At 40.6% G+C, this 14,494-nt stretch overlaps 1 protein-coding gene across 5 annotated transcripts in view; it reads right to left on the bottom strand.

Moving 5' to 3' along the window:
• Positions 1-8,831, bottom strand: part of ZNF148 (zinc finger protein 148) — a 108,198-nt gene extending 99,367 nt beyond the window's left edge. For 2 of the 5 annotated variants that reach the window (XM_012733954.1, XM_012733953.1), the window contains exon 1: positions 8,646-8,817. The gene's annotated coding sequence lies outside the window, so the exon portion shown is untranslated. Of the gene's footprint in view, positions 1-2,987; positions 3,047-7,776; positions 8,532-8,645 lie in introns of those variants that run through there. The other 3 variants (XM_004675143.2, XM_012733946.1, XM_012733950.1) reach the window with 3 other exon arrangements.
• Positions 8,832-14,494: the final 5,663 nt, after the last annotated feature.

Below are 14,494 nucleotides of genomic sequence, written 5' to 3'. Positions count from 1 at the left end.
CAACTGAATTGTAACTTCAGAATGGTTACTACCTGTACCTTTAAGACTTAAGCACTTTGTTACAAATACATTTTTTAAAACCAGTTTAGTCTACATTTTAAGAAGTTTCTTCTGCTTTCCAATTTTATTTTCCTTATTCATCAATATGAACCCTACATTCCAGCTAATCTAAGCCACCAACTCCTACATATATTCAGAATTTTCTCAATGTCACTTAAATTGTAACAGGGTGGTCCTCAGGAAAAGAGGAAGTTCCAAGTACCCTGCCCCATCCAGGAGGAGGGTGGAGCTGAGCAGAAAAAAAGAGAAGGAATCTGAGGAGAAGGAAGCAGGATGGAGAGCCAGGAGACCTGAGGGAAGCAGAGAGCATGTGATGAAGACACTGTGCTTGTTTCTTGGCCCTGGACTGGTTGAAAGAGATGTGGGTGAGAGATCCGTGGGGAGGTTGACTATGGCAGTGTTTATATTGATTTTGATTGTGCTCTTTTCCTCCCAGACTTGTCTGGCCATTTCTGACCCTTTTCTATGGGTCCCAGCCAGAGGTGCTTTAGTCTTGTGGCAGGCTTTCAGGCCTGCTTTGGGCCATCCCTTTTGACCATGAGGGGATGGGAAACTTTAGGTGTTTGATTTAGAAATTACGTTCTTTGTCTTCCGTATTGTATACTCACTATATTAAAATTCCTTTTCATTAAAGTCTTATATGTTTTGTCTTGATGGAGCGGATGGCCAAACCTATTTATATGTTTTGTCTTGATGTGGCAGATTTGGGGGTTCAATGGTGCCCCTCTCTCCCAACCCTGTACCAAATCACTCCCTCTTCTTGGAATGCTAACCTTCACCATCTTGCCTACTTATTCTTCAAAGTAATCTACACACCAACTCCTCCACAAAGTCAAACCAGCCACTGTATTTGTAACTGCCAGATCTTCAGTTTTATCCCTGAACACTTCTTAAGAACACAGACTGCCATGTATGAACATGTCCCTCACACTGCCTATCATGGAGTCACGCACAGTGAGCATACAAAAAGATCCCCTGAATGAATATTCTGGTAGTCCATCACAAGTAGCCTTCTCAACCCTCCTTCTCAAATCTATTCATCAGTCTTGACTCACAATTTATTCCTCCGTTTACTCAGTAAACCTATCATTAAAGAAATAATTGAACCTACTATATGCAGAAATTCTAACTATCCACTATAACATATTTCACTAAACTACCCAAAATGTGATCCAATTTCAGCACAAAATGTGCTCCATTCGGTACAACTCTAAATATTAAGTTGCCTTCCTCTCCTCTCCAAGTCACAACCCATGCCCTCATTTCTAATCCTGCTGCTATCCAAACTAATTCAAATCCTTGTTTCTTCAGTAGCCTCCTGACATCTAACCTCCAACCTTATACTACCAACACAATGCCCCAATCCATCCTGTATAGGATAGCTGTAGTCAGATTAAGTTTGCTAATATAGTGATATATAATATTTATCTACCATATATAATTTGCCCATGCATGCTCCTTGGTTGAAATTCCTAATCAAAGAAATTTAGTAGCCATATATTAATGAAATATACATTAATGATATATGCTAAAGTACTTTCTCAAATCCTTTCCCAGAAGGAATAATAACTAATTTCCTGATGAGAAAATGGAGTCTCAGGAAGTAACTCTCCAAAATAACAGAGGAGGTAAACAGAAGGGCCAAACTAAAACATAGCTTCTGTTTGCTTACTGAGCACAACCCTGCATCTTATCAAATATAAACTACTTAGCTTAACTTTCAAGGTCATCATTTTCTACCCCAACCTCAGTGAATTTCCTCCCTTATATCATATTGTGCCCTATTCATGAACAGTAGTACATTTGGTAACTTGTTTTGGTACCTATGTTCCACCTGCAGGTTGTGATCAAGTACAATAATTGTGAAATCGCCTTAATAATTGATAACCAATTTTTATTTGCGCAATCTTTTTTTTCATTTTCACCAAGCAACAAAAAACATCCAAGTACATCCATATAAAAAGATGTTCCTATCATTGAAACTTTGTTTTACACATACATTCATATATTAGGTAACTATGTGGCATGTATTTCCTACTGTGTCATGATAAAAAATTTTTTTAACTTAATTCATGATTGCCCACTCATCCTTGGGTTTCGCATCTTGAAGTCTTGGCTTTAGCTTAAACTCAGATTGGGGACCTCCCTGGTGGACTTTAACAGGGTTAAAAAGTCTCAGCACTATCAAGCCACTGAGCTAACCCTAGTGGTGCAGCAGATCTCTCATGTCTGGCCTAATGCTCCCCTCAGCAATATATTTTAGTAGATCCACCTGTTCTGTACCCCACTTTGTCTCTGGTGAATCCTCTCACCCCCTGCATCTCTGGCCTACCCCTAGTTCTTATATGCACAAATAAAAATAAATCTTCAAAAATAAAATTCAGGTTGGAATTTTACTTATAATTATTTTTGCAGTAAGAATCCTATTCATCCCTTCAAAGACTAGCACTTAGCCACTTCATACTACTAAATGCAGTCCCAGATTTCCCCTAGAAAAATGTTTTTTTCTACTTTTTAACTTTAGTGACATTCAGTATTTTTTTCATACATTCATGATCTTAGTGCAGCTATCGGGAAGAAATCCAGCCCCCTATTAAAATATAAATCCCAAAGGATCTATTCTTGACTGTAACTAACAATGCTTTTGCATATATGAATAATGTACATTATCAAATAAAAAAATTCATGCTATCTTTGCCTGAAGTCTGTTATAAATCAGCATTATAATTTCTATTATATTCCAAACTTCTGTTAACTATTAAGCTTGAAGTAGTTTTATCATTTTCCTCCCAGAAATAGCCACTTCAAATAATCCTCTTTACTTTCAGCTGTCTTTTACTATCGCTAAACATCATCTATGTCATCATCTCTCTCTTCTTTCAGAATATACTCTATTGGTTAACAAATTTCCTTCTGTATCCACTTACCTCCCACTTTAGTTTTCTAATATTCTTTAAACAAACGTTTCCTTCATATTCTCAAGTAGATTTCCTCAATTATCTCATTTTTACTGAACATATTTTTGTCAGTATCATTAAATCTGTTGTAGAAAAAGGTAGATTATGAATAAATGGAAGAGAAAACATACAGATAATTTAGATATTTTCTATCCATTCATTAACAGGCAGTGTCTACTGGAAATATGCCCTCAATTTCTATTCTGTTCTGTAATTCAAAAAGCAGCTCTGAGAAAAGCATACAGGAAAATGCCAGGATAAGAGAGCCAAGTTGACTCACGCTCTTCACTCACTGAAACTAAGTAATCAATGAGGTACAAGCTCAAAAAAGGGAAAAAATTAAAAAGTTATACTAGATATAGATGGAAACAGTCACTGCCCCCACCAACCCCAAGTTGCTCCGGGGGCTCAACAAAGGTGGACCCAACAAAGGTGAATTTGAAAAGAACGAACAAGTAAGAGTAGCTGAAGTGAAATACGCAAAAAGCTTTCAGACAAAAATAGATCCAGACTGTAGGTTCATTCTAGGGCTGCAAGAGAAATTTGGAGCAAAATCATTCCTCTCCTAAGATCCCTAAGGAATCCTTTCAAATATCTAGCTACAGTATAGTACACTTAAATACTTTCCCTAAATCTTAGCCAACATTCATTTCTCTATTCTCTGAACTCCTACAACTATAAAATTAATGTAATGAAACTGTTAACATATCCAAAATTCATTTACACATCAAATTCAATTTGATCCTCTTCAAAATAGTTATCTTAGCATTTTAGACATCCAACCATATTGATGAATTTGACCAATATTCATATTATGCCTAATCTGAAAGGAAGTTATCACCTCTTCAAAGTATTTCCAATTTCCTCAATGGAAGTGTTATCCAAAGTAGTTAATACATCAACCAAGAAAAATCATTTCTGTGACTAAATGAATATAAACCAAATTCTCTACTTATTCTCCTTGACAGCAATAGATCATCAGCATTTCTAAAAAATCAAATCTTTCAAACTAAAATGTGTCACCAATGAAACTACTTAGAATAACTTTATGCCTTATATAATTTATAAATATGCCACTCTGGAGGAATTATAAACTCTTAAAGGATAGGAACCAAGTTTTACTTATCCTGTTAGGCTCCCTCCCCTAACAGTACACAGCAGCTCTTTAGTAAATAGGTAGATTGTATTTATTGTGGCAGAAGTAATTCAGAAAAGGTGTTCCAAAAACAGTTCTGAACAAAATCGCAGGGCGTTTTTGCACTCAGTGCTCTCAGCACTGTGAAGCTATCCATAGCCAGTGCAGCGAGTTCGATCCCTGACAAGGGAACTGACCCACACGGTGTGGCAGACCTCTCCTGTCCTGTCCACTGCTCCCCTCAGCAGTATATTTCAGTTAATCCACTTGTTCTGTTTCCTACTCTTGTCTCTGGAGAAAGAATCTTCTCATTCCTCACATCTCTGACCTGTACCACAGTTCTTGTATGCATAAAGTAAATCTTTTTTAAAAAAATATTTATTTACTCATGTATATAAAAATTGGGTATAGGCCAGAAATGCAGGGGTGAAAGAATTCACCAGAGACAGAGCAGAAGCAGCAGAATAGGCAGATCTAGTGAAGTACACTGCTGAGGTGAGCAGCAGGCAGTTCAGGAGGTCTGCTGCGCCATGTGGGTCACCTCCTGGGCTGGGAATTGAACTTACGTTGCAGTGGCTGCAGACAGCTTCACAGCATTGTGCTTTAACCCGTTGTACCACTAAGGAGGGCCCTAAAATAAATCTTTAAAAAAAAAAAGTTTTGAACATTACTATTAAAAATGACTACCAAGGTATTAAATGTCTTATCTAATGTTATTTTTAAAAATCAATTCTCTTAACTCTTACCACTCCTTTTTGCCCACAAAAGAATGTAAATACTATAAATTCCCCGAGGGAAGAAGCTTCATCCAACACTTTTATTATCCTGAAATTAATTAAATGGAGTCTGATTCTTACAACAGCTAAGTAGTCACTTAGGCTGAGATAAGAAAACCCAAGTTAAAGGAGGTACCAACCAGCTCTTGAACAGACCAGACCAGATTTACTCATATTAAATAGCCTCAGACTAGAAAAAAAAACCTTTGGTCCCACCCTTTGATATATTTTTGGATTGTTAGAGGATCATTCTATCCTTTTATGCTTCTTCACTTCCTAGCCACTCTCTCAAATAAACACAGATACACATTATTTTGTCTACTATACCCCCACAATATTTCACACAGTTCCACTGTCATCACTAACAGTGAATACTACTTTTTATCAATCACTCAACAAGTATTTATTAAGCAGTTAAGAATTAAGCTGTTCTGAGTTTCCCCAGAGATTGAAGAAAAGTCTCAGCTCTAAAGAAAGTTACAAACTAGCAACCATTTGGAAAACAAAGAGAGGATAATTCCCATAAGCAATACTAGATTTAGCAATATACAATCTACATGTGAATGCTGTTCTGATTCAAAATAAGATTCTCAAGAGGTAGGATTACTTAAAGACTTCTGATAGAACAGAACCTTTCTGTTCTCTCAATATCCCTATTGCACCTCATATGCAAATTTCAAAAATACCAACAATTTATGAATTTATTCTAATATATGAACAACATACTTTTCCCACCATAGTCCTATGACTTCAGTATGCTAATTTCCTTATAACTGCCAAAATCTTTGTCTTACAAGACACTGTCATTTAAACCTCCTTCATATCAACTACATCCAAAAGGCCTTAAAATTCTTTACCTTTTCTTCTGCCTTCCACAAAATTATCAGCACCTCCATCAAACCCTGCCCTCCTCAGCCTCTTCTTCCTCTTAGGGCATTTCCCCAACTCTCCCCTCCCCATTCCACAAAAAAGAAACAAATCCATTCCAATTCACTCCTTTCTTAAAACATAATATTTTCCATTAAAGCCTGGAAAGAACAATCCAGGATCATTTTATTCTATTCCTAGATTCCCCACACTGAAACTCTCCAGAAGGTCATCACAAAATACTGCACTGTTAACCTGGTAATTAATTCCAAGACACACAAATATCACTCTTAATTTCTAACCAGCAACCTTTTCAAAGTTGTTACTTCCAACTTTAACATCTCACTAAATTTAAATGCTTTCTCTATTTCAAGAAAGTCCTCCCTAGCTTAAAATCTTATTTAATATAGCAGGTAAGATAGAGCCAACCTCTAGCTTACTGAACTCTAAAATCAAGGCTTAACCATATTAAAAGATATTGAATTAAAAAAGCTAAATAATAACTATCAAAAGTTGGAAGGAAAAAGAGAGAATAATACCAGTGACACAAATCCTTTCATTCATAGTAAAGTCTTCTGACTCCTTCATAATGTCATTTTGACCAATCAAAATAAAATAGCATCAGCATATTACTTGGAAACCTAGAAAAAAGCTTAAGGACTACATAAATTAAAGCCCAGACATAGTAACCTCTGGACAATGAGACTGCTTATATACAGGTGACACAGACAGTAGTTTTTCATTATAATCACCCTTGGGGCAATTATTTTTTAACTGTGTACCTGTAGTATTTCGTGTAATTTAAAACAGGAGGAAAAATGGCATACTATATGTAAGTTCATTCATCTTCCAAAAATTAGAACACTTAACATACAGTCCTAGTGAGGGGTAGTAAAACTACCCCTACTATGATGTCGATGAAAATGGTCACATAATACTCAGTAACACATTGAAACTCTCAAAAGGAATGAGTAAATATATATGTACTGGCACCAAAATTTTTCCAAAATTTTAAAAATAATTCTAGATTATTTCTATAAGAAAAATTTAAACTAAAGTTCTCTGTAATTATTTAGATATTTACTAAATGAAGGACTAATTTAATTTTCCCATCCCTCTCCTAAATTTCTTTCCAACTTCCCCAGTAATCCCTATGCCTGTATTTCCATAAAAATATTTCTCACACTACCCACATCAGCTGAACTAGCCAAAGGTGAGTAATTTTCAGGTAAATCTTAAGAATATGGTTCTAACCCAGAGTTTGCTATTGGAAGTCTAGTGCAGGGTGAGTTCAACAAATCTGACAGGCCTTGTTTCATTTCCAGATACAGAAATGAGAATCTTCCCAATAAGCTAGCTCTAGAAACATCCAGGCTCCTCAGGTTCCTCTAGACCTCAAAGTAACTGGCCTGACCTCCTAGCAACCTAAGACCAAAACAGGTATTGTAGAACTTCCATTCTGCAGGCTTGTACACTGTAGGCTGATTGATGTTCTTCAACCCTACCACAAGGCTTTGAGAGAATATCAGGAGCCATGAATGGCAAAAATTCTATCACCAGCCCCAGGGTTTTGAAATTGATCCAGTCAATTAAAATAATTTGAGCTCCAAATGGAGTCTCCAAAGAAGGGCCAATATCTATGGACTCCCCCCATCATAATTATGAGCCAGTATACTGCAACCAAAGCTGTATAATGTAGTGTCAGTTCTCCTGAAACATGTAAGTCGAATAGTGAAGAAGAAAATGTTCAAGTCAAGTAATTTCCACCCTGCATCTGCCAGAACAGTGTTCACCCAGACTGTAGATCAGTGATCCATTTCAAATTTTCTAAAATCTAAACTCGATGATGCCTGTGGGTCAGACCTTTCTTTAAGGTCTTCTTCAGAGGTTTCATATTCACTGGTGCAGGTCTAAATTGTTTCAGACCAAACTAAGGTCTAATTCCCAGTGACCCCCGACCACAGCAGAGACCCACACTTACCAGATGTCATCTACAGAAAAGAGTCCAAACAGGTTCGGAACTAGGCCATCCTGGCCCATCTGGAATAACTCTTAAGTCCTTGGGCCAACATTTATTAATTCTACTACATCTGTCTATTCTATTATGCATTTTTTTCACATTCGCTAGTATTTAGCAATCCCTCTTGCTTCAAACGCTACCCTTTCTATTCACGGAAATTCCTTCTATTTCTTCTTTCCTTTCCTTTGAAACGCTTCCCATAACGAATTATCTACTGTTTCTGCACAATGAACAGCCCCCCAGAATCCTGAAGACTCCTCCACAACCACCCCCGGCATTCCTCCACCTACCCGGCATCTCTCCCTGCGGCCTCTCTCCCAGTCCCCACTCCCACTATGTTTCCTGCAAGGATCCCCTTTTCGCCAACCCCTGCCCTTCCCTTCTCCCAAAGAACACACTCTGGCAGCAGCCGTGACTGAGGCCTGCGGTGCATAAAGCACTGCACCAGGCACGATGGACAGAGACTCGGTGCCTTCCCAGCCTTTTCACACCCACATCCAGCACCCTCCGGCTCCCCCAGGCAAACCTCCCACCTCCTTCCCTACCTCTGACACCCCCCTCAGGCCTCGGCGGCCGCCTTCTCGCCTCCGCCACCCCCGTCATTATCCTTTCTCAACCCCCAACCCACCATCCGCGCCCTGCTTCCTCCCGTCCCCAACCAGCTCCAGCGTTTCCCTCGGCCTCGGCCGGTCCCCTGGCCACCCCCAGCCTCCCCACGGCTGGCTCCCCCCGGGGTCAGGCCGTTACCGCCGCGCGCTCCCCCCGCGCGCCGCCCCCTCCCCCTCCCCCGCCCTCCCCCGGGCCCAGGCCTGCCAGGCCGAGCGCTTTACCGCGGGCGGGCGCCGAGTCGCGCGGTCACCGACTGCAGGCGGCGGCAGCTTCAACCTTTCTAGGGGCCTTGCGAGGAGGGGAAGGGGGGAGGGGGGGAGAACTTTTGCTGTGGCAGCTTCAGCAACAGCTCCCACCCCTGCGCCTTTCTCCTCTTCCTCCCCCTCCTCCTCCTCCTCTTCCTCCTTCTCTTCCTCCTCCCAGAGCAGTAGAGATGCAGACATGCCACGGCTAGAGCGCCGCCGCGGTCGCCGCCACCGCCGGCGCGGTGCATTGTGGGAAGCCCCGTACACGGGAAGCGCTCCGCGGCGCCCGCCCTCTCTGGCTCGGGGACCTGGCTGGGAAGACCCAGCGTGGCTTCGACTCCAGCGCCTGCGTGTCAGCCAGCCCAGCGTGGCTAGGGAAGCTGGCTGGGCCTGGGAGGGAAGCAACTCGAGAAACGTCGGGCCTGAGGAAATGGCTTTGAGAGGGGGCCTCCTGACGTCTTAAGGTCCAGCGCCCTCAGAAGTGGAGGACTGATGCGGGTGGGAGCTTTCAGACCCAGGGGAAGAGGAGCGGGGACCTAGGTGAAAGGTTATCGGCCAGAAATTTGGGGCGTTTTCGCTTCCCCTCTGACTTAGACCTTTCCTCCAGCACTCAGTCGTTGGCTGCTCTGCCACCCCAAGCGTTGCCTTTTCGGAAAACAGCTGCCTTGAGTCCTTGAAACTAGTAAACACCGTTAGTGTCTGAAAACTGAGGTGCAGGGTGTGATCCCACACTTGACTGTTGCACGAGAGCTTAATGGTATTTCCCCACCCACCCCCCTCTTACTTCACTCGGGCCCAAATCTCGTTTTGTGTGGCAGGCAGGCTTGGTAATGATTCTTGTAGAGCCAGCATTGCACAGTTATGTTTCTTCCCTGAAGGCCCTTTCGGTGACCTTAGCCAAATTGTGACCTCCTTAATGGTGCCTTCATTAAACTAACATTTATTAGGCGCCCTGAGGTGCTTGTGCATACTGTGATGTTTACAATTACTCATCTTTGTGTCCCCACCCTAGCACAAGGTCAGCCATGTAACGTAAAAGACACTAAGTGAATGCTCAATTATTATGAGCAACAGAAATCATAGGACAAAACGAGTTTATTAGGATTGACTAAAGATGTTACTTAGCATCTTTCTACAATACTTCAACTTCTGAGGGAAAGCAAAGGCATTAAAGTATGTACACTTTCTCGATTTCTCCTTTCTTTACAATCACACCCACCTTCTCACCTTTAGCCAACTGAGTGTTCATTTGAATAGTGCTTTTTGGCCAAACTCCAAACTCCAGCATTGTGTACTTGTGATGGCACTGAATTAGATTAGTGTCTGCAAGGTTAATGTTCCCCCAGGCATTAACCTGTTTAGAAATAGCTGAGGCCCAGGGGTTCAGCTTAATTCAGACACAGGTAACTAAGAAGCGCTAAGAGTCAGAGTGGGCTCCACATTCAACTATCCATGTGCTTTCTCCATTAAAAAATATAAATTTTAATAAGATGACAATGCATATTCGAAATGCTAATTGTAACCAAACAGTGTGATATAAGCTAGAGAGTAAGGGACAGTTATCTGGAGGACTGCCTTCTGGCACCTTCCAGCATCTGCATTGGCATCCAATTCAAATGTTAAAATGAAAAACACCCCTGGCAACAAAGAAGCCTCTCACACTATTAGGTATGGGAAAATTAAAAATGAAAAGAATAAAGGCCTGTAGATAATACCCAATGGGTAAGATTGATTGGTTTGCCTTAGGAATAGACATTTCTCTGCTCAGCTCCATAACTAAGAAATAATTGTCCACCATCGGCAGAATAAAGAACAGTATAGAAGTGATGGAGGAAGGAATGCAGGAGAGGCATCACGAGATTGGGTCGCACAAAGGGGACAGATAGAAGGGACTAGTGAAGCAATTGACACACCCATAAAATCAAGGACCTCAGGCACCAAAGCCTGATGTCCAGGATGCCAGGATGTCTCCAAGAGGTTCCAGCAGATAACAGAGTGTTGGGGGTTGTGCCTGAAGCTCAGACCCAAAAGGTAAAAGATAAGGACAAGGAGAGGAAACTCATCAGGAAATCTCCCGTCCCCTCAGGTTCTACCTACGCTCACAAGGAGGGGGCCCCTCCCAAAGAGAAGCTGTCTATATCAGGGCAGTCTCTCCACCATCAGGGGGCAGCTGCTCCTCTACCCACCTATGACTATGCAGGTGCTTTCTTTCCACCCGTGCTCTCCCTCTGCATGGCAGCAGCCTCCTGCCTGCCAGCCACCTGTACCATGCCGGGACCTCTCTGCACTGACCTCCCCCGTGGGAGGCTGCTCTCCTAGGGCCGTCTGCCTGCAACCATGCAGATGCAGGTCTCTCAGCAAACCTGTCCCTTCCTGAGCAGCTCATCCTGCCCGCTTGCGCCTATGCAAGTGCCTTTTCCTCTCCTGTCTCTTTCTAATAAACTTCCTCTTTAAATATAACTGCGACTCTGTCTTGTGGAGAATCTCACCGTTTGCCGCTGAAAGGGGAGCTCTGGTGAAACCTTTCCCAGAGTGAACCCAGGGACCCAAACTCCAAAAGATGGTATCAGAAGTAGCCAGATAGTGATGGTGGCAGCAACTTCAGGCCTTTTGTAGTTTAAGCTTCTGCAATTACTGTTAATTCATAACTTTTTATAGCTATGACTGTGTATGTAACCTTATGCCATGTGTAAATTCATGTAACCTCTACAATCAAGATATAGAACTACTCCATCACTGCAAAAAACTACATTTTTGTGATTTTGTAGTCCACCTCTTTCCATCCTCTGCTCCATCCCTGTCTCTTAGTAATCACCCATCTTTTCCTTCATATATATAGTTTTGTCATTTCCAGAATGTTCTATCAATGGAATCATATAGCATGTCGCAACTTTTTGAGACTGATGTTTCAAATCTAAACAATGTCTTTGAGTTCCCTTCAGGTTACTGCAGACATAAAATGTTCATTCCTGTGTATTGCTAAGTATTTTTCCATTCTATCCATTATGGATAAATTTTTTTTTTTAAAGATTTATTTATTTATGCATACAGAACTGGGGTACAGGCCAGAGGCTGGGGCGGTGAGAGGCTTCACCAGAGACAGAGTGGGGAGCAGAACAGGCAGATCGACAAAGTACACTGCTGAGGGGAGCAGCGGGTGGGTCAGGAGAGGTCTGCCACACCATGTGGTCACCTCCGGGGCAGGCGGGAATCGAACTCATGCGGAAGTGGCTTTAGCTTCTCAATGCAGTGCTTTAACCCGCTGCGCCACCAGGGAGGGCCATTATGGATAAATTTGTTCATCATTTCCCCCATGAGGTACATTTTAGTTGTTTCTAGGATTAACTCCTTTGCTCTACTATTATGAATAAAACTACTATTGTTATTCACATTGGGGATTGTTTGCTCACTGTGGATCCTCACCTGTGCACTTAATATCCAACTGCAGGCACACACAAAAAGGTTGATGATGGACATCATCCTTTCCCCCTTATACTGCATATTTGTGTATATGATTTTGTGTAAATTTAAGTTTTAGTTTCTCAGGATTAGGATTAAATTCTTAAAAGTATGATTGATGGCACATAGAGTAAATATATATTTAATTTTATAAAAACTGCCATCTACTTTCCAGAGCAGCTTTATCATTTTACTTCTCCACCAACAATGTCTGAAAGAACCAGTTTTTCCCCATCTTCACCAGTACTGGTACTATAATTCTTTTGTGTTTTGTCTGTTTTACTAGGTGAGCAGTGATATCTTATTTTTTATTATGGCTCTTTTTCTTTTACAAAATGATTCTGCCTCCCCAAAACTGACTCCTGGTAAGGATACCTGCTCAAAGTCAGAAAGGCTCTTTCTGGTCACTGGTATATTGTAAACTAATGGCCAAGATCTAAAGTATATATGTGTAATACATTTACTCAGCCTTTAAAAGGAAGAAAATCCTGCTATTTTAGCAATGCAGATGAACCTGGAGGACATGATGCTCAGTGAAATGATAAACCAATCACAGAAAGACAAATACTATATGGTTCCCATTATAGGAGATGTCTAAAATAGTCAAACTCATAAAAGCAGAGAATATAATGTTGGTTGCCAAGAAGTGGGAAATATAGGAAGTTGTTTTTCAATGAGTATCAAGTCTCAGTTATGCAAGATGAATAAATTCTGGAGATGTTATTTAAAGGTCCCCAAATAACATCATTTTATCCAACACTAACTTTGATCCCATGAGGGGCCTGGATTTGTTCTTTAGCTTAAAAGTTGCAATTCTTAAGAAATAGTATGTATAATTAATTATATTGAGCATTTCAAGACTTGTTTGCTCAACAAATCTCATGTTAAGTTTTAGGAACAATAGGAAAGAAAATTTTGGGAGGTGTTGGATATATCTATAACTGGTGGATGACATCGCCAGTTTGTATACGTACAAACATCAAACTGTATACATTAAATCTATGAAGTTCCTTTTATATCAATTATTCTTCAATAAAGTTGTTTTGGGTGTTTGTTTTTTAACCAATAAACGACCTACCTTCTCTCTATATTTAAAATAGAGAGTTGAGATAATTAATTCCTTAATTTAAGAGAACATCTCTCTACCTCTTAGAAACATCTAAGAGGTACTGATTTGAAGTAAAGTTCATCAGCTATGAGATAACTACAGTGGGATGACCTTAAACAAACAGCAAACAGCCTTTCACCAATAAAATGGTTTTATTCGGAAAGAGCAAAGCAATAGAGGAAAAGCAATCTTCTGGCAAGTTTCATAGCACCCTTCTTAAAACAAAAGCCTGAACAAATTTATGTAGATTTTAAGGGGGTTGTTGTAACTAAATAGCTCCTTGTCAAAAGTGGAAATTTGTCATGTGATGGCTGTTCATTTTTTGATTTATTGCATTCTCTCATTGATGAGCAAAGAGAAACCTCCTTCTCCCATTCACTGGGCAGGGGAAGCACAGAGAAATGAAAGGCATGTAGTTTGCTGGCTGTGCATACTTGAGACTTCATTTAAATAGGGTTTCAGTATATAAATTTTCATAGGAGAATACAAGGGGAGTCATGAGTAAAGACGATAGGAGCACAAGAACACAGAAATGAATGAAAATAAAGCTTTGGACCATTATGATATATGGTGAGAGAAAAATGTTAAATAAAATCAAATAACACTGTTAAAATAATATTCTGTTAAAACTCAGATTAGTCTTGTAGTTAAGTCCACAGACTGTAACTGAACCCTCCTCGTTCCAAATCCTGCTTGTACTCTGCTTAACTAGTTACTTAACCTTTTTGTCCTCTTAAGTGCTCCATTTAGGAAATGGGACTAAGAATAATAACTGCATTTTAGGATTGTTAAGAATATTAGATAGGGCCTTCACTGGTGGCACAATGGGTTAAAGCACAGAACTATGAAAATAGCTGTAGTCCCTTCAGCATGAGTTGGATCCCCAGCCAGACAGGTGACCCACATGGCGCGGCAGACCTCTCCTTTCTTACCCGCTGCTCCCCTCAGCAGTGTACTCTGTCAATCTGCCTGTTCTGCTCCTCTCTGTCTCTGGTGAAGCCTCTCACCACCCCTGCACCTCTGGCCTATATCCCAGTTCTATATGCATAAATAAATAAATCTTTTTTAAAAAAGAATATTAGATGTTGAAATTGTACATTACGAAAACATGGTATGTCATTAATTTAAAAAATAAAGCAAAATAAATGAAAGAATTGTGAACCTTAAAAAAAGTTAGATGTTGGGCCCTCCCTGGTGGCGCAGCGGGTTAAAACACTGCACTGAGAAGCTAAAGCCACTTCCGCATGAGTTCGATTCC

The sequence above is a fragment of the Condylura cristata genome, unplaced genomic scaffold (genome assembly GCF_000260355.1).
Source record: "Condylura cristata isolate star-nosed mole 26May11 unplaced genomic scaffold, ConCri1.0 scaffold00003, whole genome shotgun sequence".
NCBI classification, from domain to species: Eukaryota; Metazoa; Chordata; class Mammalia; order Eulipotyphla; family Talpidae; genus Condylura; species Condylura cristata.
The sequence above is the reverse complement of the archived record's forward strand: the minus strand, read 5'-3'. Positions and strand labels throughout refer to the sequence as shown.